The 13189-nt window shown below is 40.0% G+C and overlaps 2 protein-coding genes across 3 annotated transcripts in view; one reads left to right on the forward strand and one right to left on the reverse strand.

The window, feature by feature from the left end:
* insyn2a (inhibitory synaptic factor 2A) overlaps window positions 1–3101 on the reverse strand; it is a 30864-nt gene extending 27763 nt beyond the window's left edge. Inside the window, exon 1 of the mRNA XM_085466545.1 lies at window positions 2620–3101. The gene's annotated coding sequence lies outside the window, so the exon portion shown is untranslated. The remainder of the gene's footprint in view (window positions 1–2619) is intronic.
* dock1 (dedicator of cytokinesis 1) overlaps window positions 1–13189 on the forward strand; it is a 199328-nt gene that overhangs the window by 124822 nt on the left and 61317 nt on the right. The window lies entirely within an intron of this gene.

Here is a 13189-nt window from a genome sequence, read left to right on the forward strand (position 1 = left end):
GGAGAAAACAGGAAAATATTTCTCTTTCAGAGGGTCTTCTCAGTTCTCAAGCTCTTACAAAACACTGTCAAGAAGAAGAGGTGATGTAACACAGTAGTAAACATGGCCTTGTCCCAGCTTCTTCTTTCTTTTAGCATGCCGCTCGCAACAAATTCAAAAGGCTATATTTAAAAAAAACAATAAAATGTTATAATATTTGGTGTGTTGTCTTCCACTATTTTCAGGTTTTACATGATTTGTAAATCACTGTAGTTCCCCCACTGATCACCATAGTGAATAACATTCCTCGTCTTGTTACAGTACAGTGTTATACTGGGAAACATTGATCCTGGCAGTGGATAGCACTTTGACACATACCACTCATGCAGACATCACCCATCAGACTCAGCACATCCCCAGCTGCTGAGTGGGCCTTCAAACTGCAGAGTTTCCAATAACACTGAACATTTCCTACCCCAAGAGGTGCCCTTTTAAATCCCTGAGGAGGTGAAGCTGTAATTGGTAGAACAAAGGGCAGCTACACAATATTTAGTTGTTGGTTTTAAAGTTTTGTCTCATTTTTGCCTCAAAAAATCAAAAAACTCCTCTTCTCCTGCAGATGAATAGGAAAGCACATGTTTCACACACACATACACTTGCAGCAACACTTAGGTGAGATCAGGTGTGAAGTGCCTCCTTCTGTATTCATGTGATGTACAAAGTCAGCCACACATATCTACACACGGTCCCATCTTCAGCGACACACACACACAGTTCACCCAAACTGCATTACGTTGCTGTGGTCCTCCCAGTGAAAATACTCATTCTTAATGAATAATCCTATTAGCACATGAAAGGTAACATCTGGCTTGTTCCAAAAGCAGTCATTCTTTTATAGGAGAGTCATTTGTTTTCTGGATGAATGAGTACCCCTCCCAGTGAGCGGGGTGATGGGAGGTGAATGCACACTTCACCACTCGTTTGGAAACGCGTGTACTTTTTGCAGGCCACCTCTAATGTTTTTTGTTTTGTGTTTTTCCCCTCCCCTCCCTTGCCATTTCTCCCTTTCTGTGTGCACACGTAAAAGCTTTAACTTTGTTCCAGCTTTAAATCTCCAGGAACCTCTCTGCATTTGCACTGATAGGACATAGGTGATGGCCTGAGCGTACTCCTGTCTCGTGTGTTTACGTGTGGCAGTTGTCCCTCTTTCTTTTTCTCTGTAGTATTAGAAGGTGAAGTGTTGCTTGATGTCTCCTAGAAATAAAGACTAGCTTTGAAGCGTTTGGCCATCGCATCCATTACTCCTAGACTGTCATCCCCCAGGTCTCATAAAGACATCAAGCGTCAAGGTTAAAGTAAGACAGCCAGTTAAAGTAATCATATTTTTTTGCTTTTTTTGGACTCTCACCTTTATTCCTACCCTGTAATTTCATATAATGGAATTATAAAAGCAAAGAGAAATTCAATATCCTCTCCTGCCTTATTCTGCTATTCCTTGCAGACAGTCTTTCCCCCTCGCTCTATATCTCTTTCTCTTTCTCCATCCATCTTTATCTGTTTCCCTCTGTCTTCTTCTTAGTGTCTGCTGAAAGTGAAATAGAGCATACAGGTGATTGTATCAGAGCGCTGATGTGAGCTGTGGTTAAAGGGGAGACGGAGAGCGATAGCAAGAGGTTTGTAGGAATGAGTGGGACTGACATGCGTTTTCTGTGGCAACTGAAGGACAGTTGAGATGTGAGGGCTCTTGGCAGCCCTTGTTCCCTCTCACCCCCTAAACACCGGCAACCCAGTGCCAACATCTTATCACCCCACACACACAAATGCACCAATAATCTTTAAGGAGATGGTGACTTCACCACCTCCATTAATCTAGATTAGTGTCCATTGGAGGTCCTTCATCAGATGCAGCCAGCTGTGTGATGCCCAGCTTTCACTACGTGTTTCTCTGTGCTGCATGCTCCCTGCTTTTAAAACACTGCTGCAGCCAAACGTGGGAAAGCAGCTTAATGCAATAATTCACAAATTCTTAATTTGAACATCGATATCGGCGTGTTTTATGTAACTCAGCTCACTTAGCTGAGAGGAAATGCAGCATCATGCAATTCCTCATACGCAAGCACTGTTTTAGCTTTGTATGCCGCTTCAGTCAGGTAAAATGTGGATCAAAATCCTCTTGGAAATGAAAAACTGACCTTCGAGATCTGATAAATGTCAGCAAGCATTGGCATTTAGTCCACCCCCTCCCCTCCCTCCAGACGCAAAATTAACCAATAGTTCAAATATTTTCATGTGTAAAGTTTTCCGAAGTGAGTAAATTGTCTGTTAAAGTCAGCACCAGCACATTCCATAAGCGCTCCCTGAATTTTCCCTTCACCCGAGCAGAGGCATCTGAGTGTAAAATCCATCTGAGATTTACCTCCTTTCATCTGTCACCCAGATTTGATATTTGATCATCTGACTAAAGAGAACATTTTGACTGAAAATATTCCTTATGGCTTATCCAGGGCTCAGTTCCTCTGAGCAAGCAGATTTCTTGGATTTCCCACTCCATAGGTTATATGAGCAGACTTCCCCCCCCTTTCAGATGCAGACTAAGAGGTGAAATGGAGGAGAGGACAAGAGCAGAGAAGAGCAACTTACCTCAGACTGTGAATTACTGACGTAAAGGATGTGATAGCCTAGATCCCTGGTTGTGCCCATGCATGCCTGTTTCCTCAGTAGATCAGAAGCGAGCTGGAAGAGGAGGCTATGCCATGGCAGAAGTTAAAGAGGACAGTCAGGCAGTGGCATGCAGGTGGAGCAGGGGCAGCAGTAGTTGGGAGTAGTTGTTGCACATCGGCGTCTATGATCCAGTAGCGTGAGCCTCCTCTAAGCCCGAGACAGAGTCAACACTCCCCCTCTTTTTTTCTTTTTTTTCCCCCTTCTCTCCACCCGGTCTCTTTTCGTCTTCTTCCCTTTCTCCACACGGTGTCGGCAGGGGCTTTCACTCACTCACACATGCATGCACACACTCACACACGAGCAGGCACACACATACTGTGGCTGAACTCCGGACGGCTCAGCGACGGAGCCCACGCAGGCTGAATATCCCCATCGTGCCGCCGCAGTTCTGCTCTCTGGCTTTCTCCTCTATTCTGTGTGTGTGTGTATGAGTGTGTGTGTGAGTGAGTGAGTGAGTGAGTGAGAGAGAGAGAGAGTGAGAGACAATGAGAGAGAGAGAGAGAGATTAAGTGAAAGGGGGAGGGAACATGAGAGCGAAAAAGAGAGATGGAGAGTGCAAAGGGAGGAAGGGAGGTTGCAGTGGAGAAAGTAGAGCTTTAGTTTTGGCTACATCTATCAGGTTCGTGCACCATCCATTTATCTTATAATCTTATAAAGCAGTTATATCAGTGACATCACAAAACCATATGCACATCTTTACCTCATATCCTCGAAGCCTTGCTTTGTTTGTCAGGAGCAGAAATAAATTCCAACTTTGAATGGCTTTGTTGAGGGCCACCTTACCTCACACACAGACCGATGTTTTTGAGATTTGTCATTCTTCACACCTGTGTTTTTGATTCTTTTGAGTTTCTTGGCATCCGTATGTTGATGCTTGTCATGTGTTACCCTTGAGAGTTTTCTTGCAAGTCCATTCACCTTCTGTCACCTCCCTACAGCTTTTTTCTTTGTGTGAGGGGAAAATTTCATTTGCTTTCCCTCCCTCCCAACTGCCTATTACAGAGCTTCTATTGCCCGTTCCCCTTTCAGGTATTTATCCATCTGTCACAGGAAAATACCAGTTTTCATAAGGGAATATGCAGCTTTATTTAGGCTTAATTGGATCTGTGGTGCATTTTGTATTATTTAGTTACCATAATGGGGAAGGAGGGAAATAATACACTCTGTGAAACCCTGATCATGTAAAAGTGTAGCCGTGTATGCTTGGTCGGATGTTTTTGGAGCCATAGCTCATCCTTATTCACTGACAGGGAAAACCCAACTTCTGCTATAAGCCTCAGGTACCATGGTAATGAGCTGCAGCTCTCCAGACAGCAGCTGCTGTGAAGTAAGTGTGCGTGTGTCTGTATGTGTGAGCATTTATATAAATATATATATTACAGGTACCAAAAGCAAATAAAGGGCACACATCTTTCCTTACCAAACAGGGTAAAGAGTCACTTCTTTCTCCGTTCATGCAACTGTGAAGTCAACATTTGTTACTGAGGGCTAGAAATCAATGATCAGGAGAAAATTTAAAATATGACATGAAATTTAAACAGTTGTAAAACGTTTTGAAATAATAACATTGATTTGTAAGAACGCTTCAATAAATGCATCCATAATTTTTCTTAATAAATGGATGTTTTATGAATGAGAAATACATTTAAAACATTCCAAACTGATTGAATGAATCCATTTGTAACAATCTTTTTCTAGGCTGGAAATTAGAATTATAATTTAGTCAACTTCATTTAGTAAAAGCAAGTTTATATAAAGCTATTCTATTTTTTTTTTTTATCACACTGTTTTTCATGTACTGGATCACATTTAATGATTTTTATTTGATCATGGAAATACTTCCTGTGTCACCGTTAAATGTCTTTTATCCTTGACAGCAGGAACACAGTTCAGTTTCAGCCTAATGAGCCAAGTGGACAGCTCAGTCATTTGTGGCAGAACAGGCCCAAAGATTTTTATAGAATAAAAAGGGGAGATGTGTATGACAGTTATATTCAGTTCACATTTACATTCATCAGACTTCCTTCCCGTTGTTTATCGCCGACTTACGGCATCACAGCTCTCGCCGCAAAGTCCTTCATGACACACAAAAGAAAGTTTTGCTATTCTTTTTCCCCCCCTTTGCCTCATCTCACTTTTCTGCAACGTCACATAAGACACCCCTGCCTCCCGACTGACTGCACCTTCCAGGTGCTGAACGCTGCTCTCACAGCACGGTTTTATGAGTCTGGGTTCTTGTTTTGGAATGACAGTAACGCATCTGCTTCACAGCCTTGTTACTGCTCAGCCAAGCAGCGAAAACCTGCAAGTTTAACACAAAGATTTGACCTTGGAACATCTCAGTTCTTGGAAAGTGTTTTAGATTTGAACCCAGGGTAATGGCATTTGTTTAATGGGTAGAACTCCTCTGGGAGATGATGTCTACTGTTAGTAGGAACAGAATAGGCGTTTGCCATTTTCTTTTATTGGAATCTGCTCTACGATCTGCTTGTGTAAGCAAACTGTTTCTCAGATGGATAAACTGGTGGCAAAGGACAAGTCGCTGGAGTGACTCTCCTCTCGTATTGATTTCATTACCTCAAAGCTAAATCCTCAGGGGCCTCCTGTTTGATGTCCTTGTCCTTACATGCACACTATAGACAGGACTGTGGTCAATGGAAAATCCAGACCTAGTTTTTTTGCTTAGCCTGTAAATAGATTTATAGATTGTGTGATTTGTAATTTTGCTGTGATTGTCTACTGTTGCAGTAAAATCTACTCTTTGCTTTCATTAGATAGAGTTCTGTTTTCCTTTTAATATTTCTTTGGATTTGGACGCTGATATCTCTAGAATTTGGCTACCAAATAACTGTACCTTTTAATAACATCACATGATGTCATTAAAGGTACATTGTATAAAATCTCACCACTAGATGTCAGCAGATTGCAGTTTGCAGTCAACTTTCTTACCCTTCCTCAAGTCCTAGCTACGGTGGCTGCATTAGTACAAACGTGTTTCGGTCATCCAACGGCCGTGTGTTTCTACTACTGTGATTTTTAGGAAACTCGAGCCTAACACCAGCTGTTAAACTGAGATTCATCACTCATCCAAGTGCTACATCCAGATGAAAGGAATCAATCTTTTGCGATTTACTTACCTGAATGATTGAGCATGCATCAGCAATTACATAAATGTTACAAAACTAACTTAGAAGTTGTGCATATGTGGCTGGTCTCTAGCAACATACATAACTCGATTAGGCGGAACGACGATGTCCATCTCGGCCACTGTACTCAAGATGATGGGACATGGCAACATGGCAGCTTCTGCAAACCGATGCCCTGTTCTGTGTACTTTTAATGGTTTGATTCTAAATTTATGAGTATGTATTTGTTTGTTGGAAGACATAAGCACAAACCAATTTATGTATACGGTACTCTTTTTTTTTTTTCTATTCAAAAACCTCAGAGAACAACTTAACTTTACCTTGTGAGAAGAGACAAAGTGATGAAAAAACCAAATGTTAGCATAGATTGGAAGGAGCAGTGAAATGCAATGAACTATCACCGTACTTGAATATATTTACATAAATTGTGGATTTTTGCTTTAACATTTTAATGTAAATTTGCCTCACCTTGTGGTCATACCTTTGTCCAGAGAGGTCACTGATTCGATAGGGCCGGATATCTTACTGTCACTACTCTCAATGATTTTTCTCAGGTCAAATTGCTCTCACACTAATTGCCAAACATTTTGTTAGCATTACCTTGTGGAACAATTGTTTGATTCGGTTCTTTTCCTTTCATTGTAATCCTTATTTACTAAATTTGATCAAGTCTTTTGACAGAAGACCTTACCTGTTCTTAAACTACACATTACCATATAGCATACTGCATACTAATTTAGATTAGTAGTCACCTCTAAACCCTATATACAGTTTTACACATTGATTATTTCGATCATTTCATCCTTAATAACATTTGATTTTTAAACAAAGTGTCAGGGCATCTGTGGTGTGTTTCGAACAGACTGTGCATTGTGAGCTTTAAAGCTTCTTCCAGAAATCTGTCTGATTTTCTGTCTCTGCCTCAGGCTCACTGACCACCAACAGCCAATTGAAATCGTGGACTGTCTTCAACCACATCTTTTTAAAAGCTGGTTTTAATCTTTAATAGCAAACAGTTTCGGGTCTCGTGGCATCAAAACATGGCAACATATTATTGACCTTCGCTATCCCACTCGTGCTCTAGTTCATCTCCGAATCTGTCACACTGACCAAGCAATGGTCGGTAAGATCTCATTCCTTTTCGGTGGATGATGCGTGTTTGGCAGTAGAGACGGGGCTTTCTTGTCAAAGAAAGTCGCCTTCATTCAGTGGGGTTCCCTATATAAATTAAGTTGTCTGTTCAAGGAAGTGTATTGGCTTTGATGTGAAAGTGCTTCCTCAAGCTTGTCTTAGCCGAATCCCATCTGAATGAATGAATTAACGGGTCACTTTCATGGCTGGCTGCCCAGGTTTTCTGCACATATTATCTACTGTCAAGTGTTTATCTGGACATCACCAAGCACCAAACCCGCTGCTGCTGCTGCAAAAAAAGCCCAAATGAAGTGTGAATGGCTTCAGCTGGCTCTCCAACTTGTTTCCATTGGCTGACCCTCCTGCCTGCCACCTTGTTGGCCTGATGTCGGAGCCAAGCGGGTTAGCTGAATTGTGTAGCGGTGGCCAAGTACATTGTATGTTTCAGCTCTGCCTGCGTTTGACAGACCAGTGTGAAAAGTGCTGTTGTCTTTGGTCCTTTGTTCTTTTTCGATTCCATTTACGTATATTTAGTTTCAAGAACATGAATAATATATGTTTGTGATGAAGGAATCCATGACCTATAATCATAATATGAGTATAATAACAGAAACTTTTAATTGGACATTTTAAATATAGTTGACGCAAAGCTAATTTCTGGATTTCTCTATCTTTTTGCATTCCTTCTAACCTGTTTTTCTCTTGTCAGGCACTACTGATGCCAGTCATCTTTTAATTTGAATTCTCCTCACAAAATCACCTCATTGGAAATGTTTGAATCTCATCTGCAGCAACCCTTAATGCTTTCTCTGAGCGAGGAGGCAAATTGGGGAGAATTTAAACTGGAATCTTTTTTGGGTGCGTTGCACTTTCCTTACAACCTCCGTGACTTAGCAGCCCAAATCACTTCTGCTTGCACAGGTGTTGTTCTTATAAGATTAAATAGCATGGTGCCCATGCGAGGTTTCCTTTGTGCTGTTGTAATTTCCATCATAATGAGCCAGTAAAATCATATTGCATCAAGCTTGAATCTAATGGAGAGGAGGAGGGAGTAATTTGGATCCCTGTTGGTCATCAACCCCTCGTTCTCATCTTTTTTTTCCCCTCTGCTATTGTGTCAGTTTTTCCTCGTTCAGAGACTCGTTGAGGCTCTTGGTACGACTCTATATACCGCTGTGCCATTTCCCCACTGGCTTAATTAAAGGCTTAAAACAATGCTCTGTTAATAGGGCAGCCCTTCAGAGCAAACATCAATTTTTGCTCCTCTGCTGTCAGGCGCTAAAGTGAGATGAATTATCAGGGAGATGCAAGCTAGAGAGCCGCATATGATGGATCAGGCACTGCCCTCTAATCACCGCTTTTTCATTTCCTCTAAGAATCTGTTTCATTTGCCCATAAGACAGATATGGAGGCAGGGTTTGGGAAATCTCCAGCTCCTAGACTCAGTGATAGATATCACCTGTAAACTTTTTGTTGACTGTTGTTCAGGCTGAGAAATTGTTTCAGTAGATAAATGAATTGAGATTGACGGCTCAGTTGGCGGCCATTAAATGACTGTTTCCATAAGCGTCATGAACAATTTGGTCTTGTCCTTCTGCTGCTTCATCATCTCCTGCAGTAGCTCAGTGAAGAGGCTAAAAGTTATGGTTCCTTTCAGTTTGAGGCCATGAGATTAATATTTCCTTTTATAGATTTAAAAAAAAAAAATGCCTTGCTAGCATGCACAATGTTATATTGGAGAGATTGATCAGTAATGACGGTGCTCTATTATCAGCACCCAGCTCACTTAATGAGCTATCATTATGTTAAATTTCATAAGAAAGATGGTTAACTTATAATTGGGTAGTATTTTAATTGGATGGGCTGCTTGTCTTTTAGATACTTTTGAGATATGTCGTCCTTTTGATCCGAGCGCTCTGTGATACCATTTGCGTTCTGGCTTTGGTTGTCTATAATTTGTTCCTGATCATTTGACTGTAACGCAAACTATCCATCTCATTACTGTTTAAAAAATCAACAGCCAGAAAAAAAATGTTATTTAGATATAATACAAAGTGCAGATCACTATAAATTCTTTCATCTGTTATCTTAGCTTCAAACAGGCTTTGGATTGTGAGATTTGTTTTGCAAAAACCAGCTGATGTACAAACCTTTGACATTAACTTGTGTTGTGTTATGAATTTACTTTTGCTCTACTGTTACTTCTTATACTTTTACATTCTCTTCACCAGAAATAGCAAATGCCAAACTGTTGTTTTTACATTTTTCATCCTGGTAATAGTTTTTTTTTTTTTTTCTGGCCTACACTGCTTCAAAGAGCTTTCAGCATAATTCGTGATTTCAAATCCTTTTGATTTCAATTTTCATTAATATACAGAGTGTCATTTTACCCAGAATATTTATCATAAAATAACTCCTTTTTATAAAGTGTTTAGTTCAAATAATTTCAGCCTTCGAGTTTGAATACAAACCCCACAAAACATGCCGGACGTGTCACATAATTAAAGTGACCCTGTAACTAAAATGCAAAAAGATATATTTCATCATTTCTAAACCTTTCAGTTTCTTTTCTCTTAGTCTTGTTATTTTTTTGTGGTTATTGTTCTTCGTTTCGTTAGGCAAGCAGCCCAGTAAAATGCATTTTCTATCACTTCCTCCTCTGCAACTGGTCTGTTTGGTGCTCCTCAGTGTGTCACATACCTTCTCCCCTCTATAACAAAATCAGAAAAGATCGACCCACTTCTTACCAGTGAGGGACACTTTTTTTCTCTTTTCTTTTCTGAACCTTTCTTCTCTAACGCTGCTTTATTCGACTTACTTCCATTCTTTTTCTCCCCCTATATGAAATAAAAGAGTTGTCATGGTAACATTACTGGATTCATCCCAGTGATAAAAGTGAAGAGTTTGGTTGGTTGGCCTCTAGAGACCTCCTGGTTCCCTCCAAACACACATCTCCATTGCTCGCATTACGCCTTAACAGCTGGTGTGACTCATGTTTCTGCCTCGCATCTAGATCTTAATTGCTGCACAGAGCGCCGTCTGTATTTCTTTTGCTGGGAGGGCCTCTCCCTGTGTACCACGGCAATTTGGAAATATGGTTGCAAGATTCCTCACCTGTATTTAATTTTCCATCAGGATTTCCATCAGGATCAATAGTAACATTGGCAGATATATGGCTGCGCTGTTGGCGGTCTTGATTGAATGTTGGTAGTGAGCTTTGGGGGGGCTTATGCTACTGTATGCAGCCTCGGAGCCTTATGGCAGTTCCCACAATGAGGCTTGCAGCATGTACAAAGTTTGCTGAAGGCTCTTTATCTTGGAGATTCATTCACAGTTGAACATAAGAAAAAGAACAAATGTGGGATATCCTCCAGCTCATCCAACCATTTGAGTCTGTATGGGCTAGGGTGTTGCTGGAGCATGCATCAGTGACTGCTGGCTGCTTTGAAGCTCCTGTGACATTTATTAGCAAACTCTAATAAACAGTGTTGGGTTCGTTAGTCAAAAAAACATTCAAGTCATCATTTTTTGGAGTAATACATTACTTCTTTGGAAGTAAAAACACTACTTTTTAGATTACTTTTGTTTTTCTCCACAGCATCATTCAATATCTGTTGCCAGGTAATTACCAGTTAATTTATGCATGTAGAGGAGGCTGACGTGTTTTGTTTTTTTTAAATGACTGCTTCTTTGTAATTTGAACTGCACCAGCATTTTATAAGGATTTTGTCATCAATAAATGATTGGGTGGTCTCCCATAGCTATAGATAGCTCATGTAACCTTTGCACTACAACAGCACTTAAATAATTATTTGCGATACATATATTTATATTTTATATTGCATGTTTTCCCCATATTTTGTTCCCTTTCATATATTTATATGGAGTAGTTACAGTCTTTTTATACTCAAGGAAAAAATTCACTTCAATTTAATAAAGTCCAACCTTTTTCCACTGCAGCTAGCAACACTACCCTTATATTGTTCTGCAGCTTCAGTGAGCATTGTGTAGTAACACATGAAGCAGCCTTTCACCTTGCTCCAGGTTCTGTTTAAGGTGGTGCTGCAGCTGACAGCAGGTCTCCAACAAGAACAAGTGCAACTGCAATACATATGAAGTACTTATGTAAGCATTAGGTAGTGTGTTTTTTTTTGTTTTTTTTTGTTTTTTTGCACACTGTCCTTTTAATTTTGTCCCATATATCTTAACCTTTTGGTCACTGAATTTTCAAACAGTAGTGCATTACAGATGCATATAATGTGTAATTCCAATAAAATGTATTTTTGTAATGGGTTGTGCTTTTGTCAATACCCCACATCTCCACCACTTTCCATAACCCAGACAAATATAACAGACACAAATGAACAAAACCACAACTTCCTTTCTGGAGGTAAAAAAGGCCATTATCATCTATAACTCAGTATGTGGGAATACCCATCCATGTATCTACTCCCGAATACGATTGAGCAACAGAAACATTTTTTCCTCAGTTAGTAGCATACAAAGATAGAGACGGGCAAGAGAACCACTTCTTAGGCACTTCATACACTTTGTAGACTTTGTATGTACACTTGTCTCTTTGGTACTTTCTAATCAGTCTTAGTCTGAATGTGCTCTTCAGTGCTGAAGAACTGAGACTAACTGAAACTTACATGCCCTCACAGATGAAGGAGTCTGGTCCTCTGTGTGTCAGAGAAATATTTCCATTTTAATATAACATGGTTTCTGTGAAGCGTTACAGAGAGGAGAAGTGAAACCGTCAACAGCATTGCATAGCATTAAGGGAAGGCGAAGTAAACATGATGTTTGCATTTGAGGATTATTTTGGTGCCTTTGCATTATTATCTTAATGTTGTTAGCTATTATAAGCATGATAAATGTAAATGCAGTACAATATATTATATGGATATTAAGGCAAAAAATAACCATAAAATCCAAGTAAAGAGGGGGGAAAAAAATCAGAATTGGTAAGACAGGTCAGGTGAGGTAAGAACAGGAGTTTGTGTGTGTGCGAGCATCCCTTCTGCTCAGCTGTGTTTTGTGCTTTGGTAGGTCAGGCCTAATTAAAGCTCAAGGAGAAGTTTTCTAGCAAAGCCTTGTGAGGATTAACTACCATGAAGCAGCAATGTTATATCAGTTGCTTTAGAGCTGCTCAACCATTCCTCGCTTCACTGAGGTAGTCAAATTAAAATCCCAATCAGGAGTTTGTTCACGTGATGATAGATTATGGAGACATGGTGATTTCACTGCTGGTTAAGGTCTTTCTGTGTCTCGTGCAGCTTGCTTTACTGCCAGTTAGATAAGTGTCAAACAGGAAGACCTTACTCTTGGCCTTATTTTGAATTGTTCTTGAAATATGTTTCGTGCAAGATTTTGCCTTTAAATAAAGATATGCACGAAAAGGGTGCACTATAAGTCGTCTCATTTAGCCAGCATTCTACTTATTTTTGCAGACTTTAGAGATAAAGAGTCACTCTTCCTGCTTGTGTATCTTAATGCTTATCAGACCTTATATTCATTAAGCTGGGTGTGCTTTCATGCTTTCTTTTCAGAGTAATTTTAATTACCTTCTCTTTTCATTTTTGATTAGCTGGTTGAGGTAAAACTGTGGGAACAGTAAATCATTACAGTATGCTTTTATTCTTCAAAAGTATTTAAGCAAATTCTGTAACTTTTTCTTTAGATTTCCTTTTAATTAGCCCCAAATCTTTTGTTAGATAACAACAAACATCTTCTCTTAGTGTCTTACTGGTTTTCTTTTGTTCTTGTATTGGTCTCTTGGTAGCTGATTATTCTTATCCTTTGTACAAATCTCTTGAGTAATCCATCTTTTTATGTGAATTTCTTGTGCAGTCTGTCAGCTGTAAACAGTACGAACTCTAGCCGTTCATATCCATGCCTTTCCAGTCGTCTTCCACTTGTTGTTTTTTTCAGTGTGTATCTGGCTTTGTCTATTCACATCAAAGGAATGACACTTGACTGGCAGCAGCAACCTCTTTTCACCTAGTCTTGCACACATTGCCATCCACTTATCTCTTCTCTGCAGCACATATACACTGTACTAACCAGAGGCAGGATAATGCTCTGCAAATGAATGACGGCACTTTGGGGACCTCATGGGTATTATAATCAGTGGAGACAGAGCTGACGAGTGGAGGGCAGCAGGTTAATGAGATCACCCATGAGGTGAGGGTGCCTACCTTTTTAAACCT

The sequence above is a fragment of the Copadichromis virginalis genome, linkage group LG8 (assembly GCF_057382275.1).
Source record: "Copadichromis virginalis isolate Kocher_CV1m ecotype Utaka linkage group LG8, C_Virginalis_male_GT1.1, whole genome shotgun sequence".
Lineage (NCBI taxonomy): Eukaryota > Metazoa > Chordata > Actinopteri > Cichliformes > Cichlidae > Copadichromis > Copadichromis virginalis.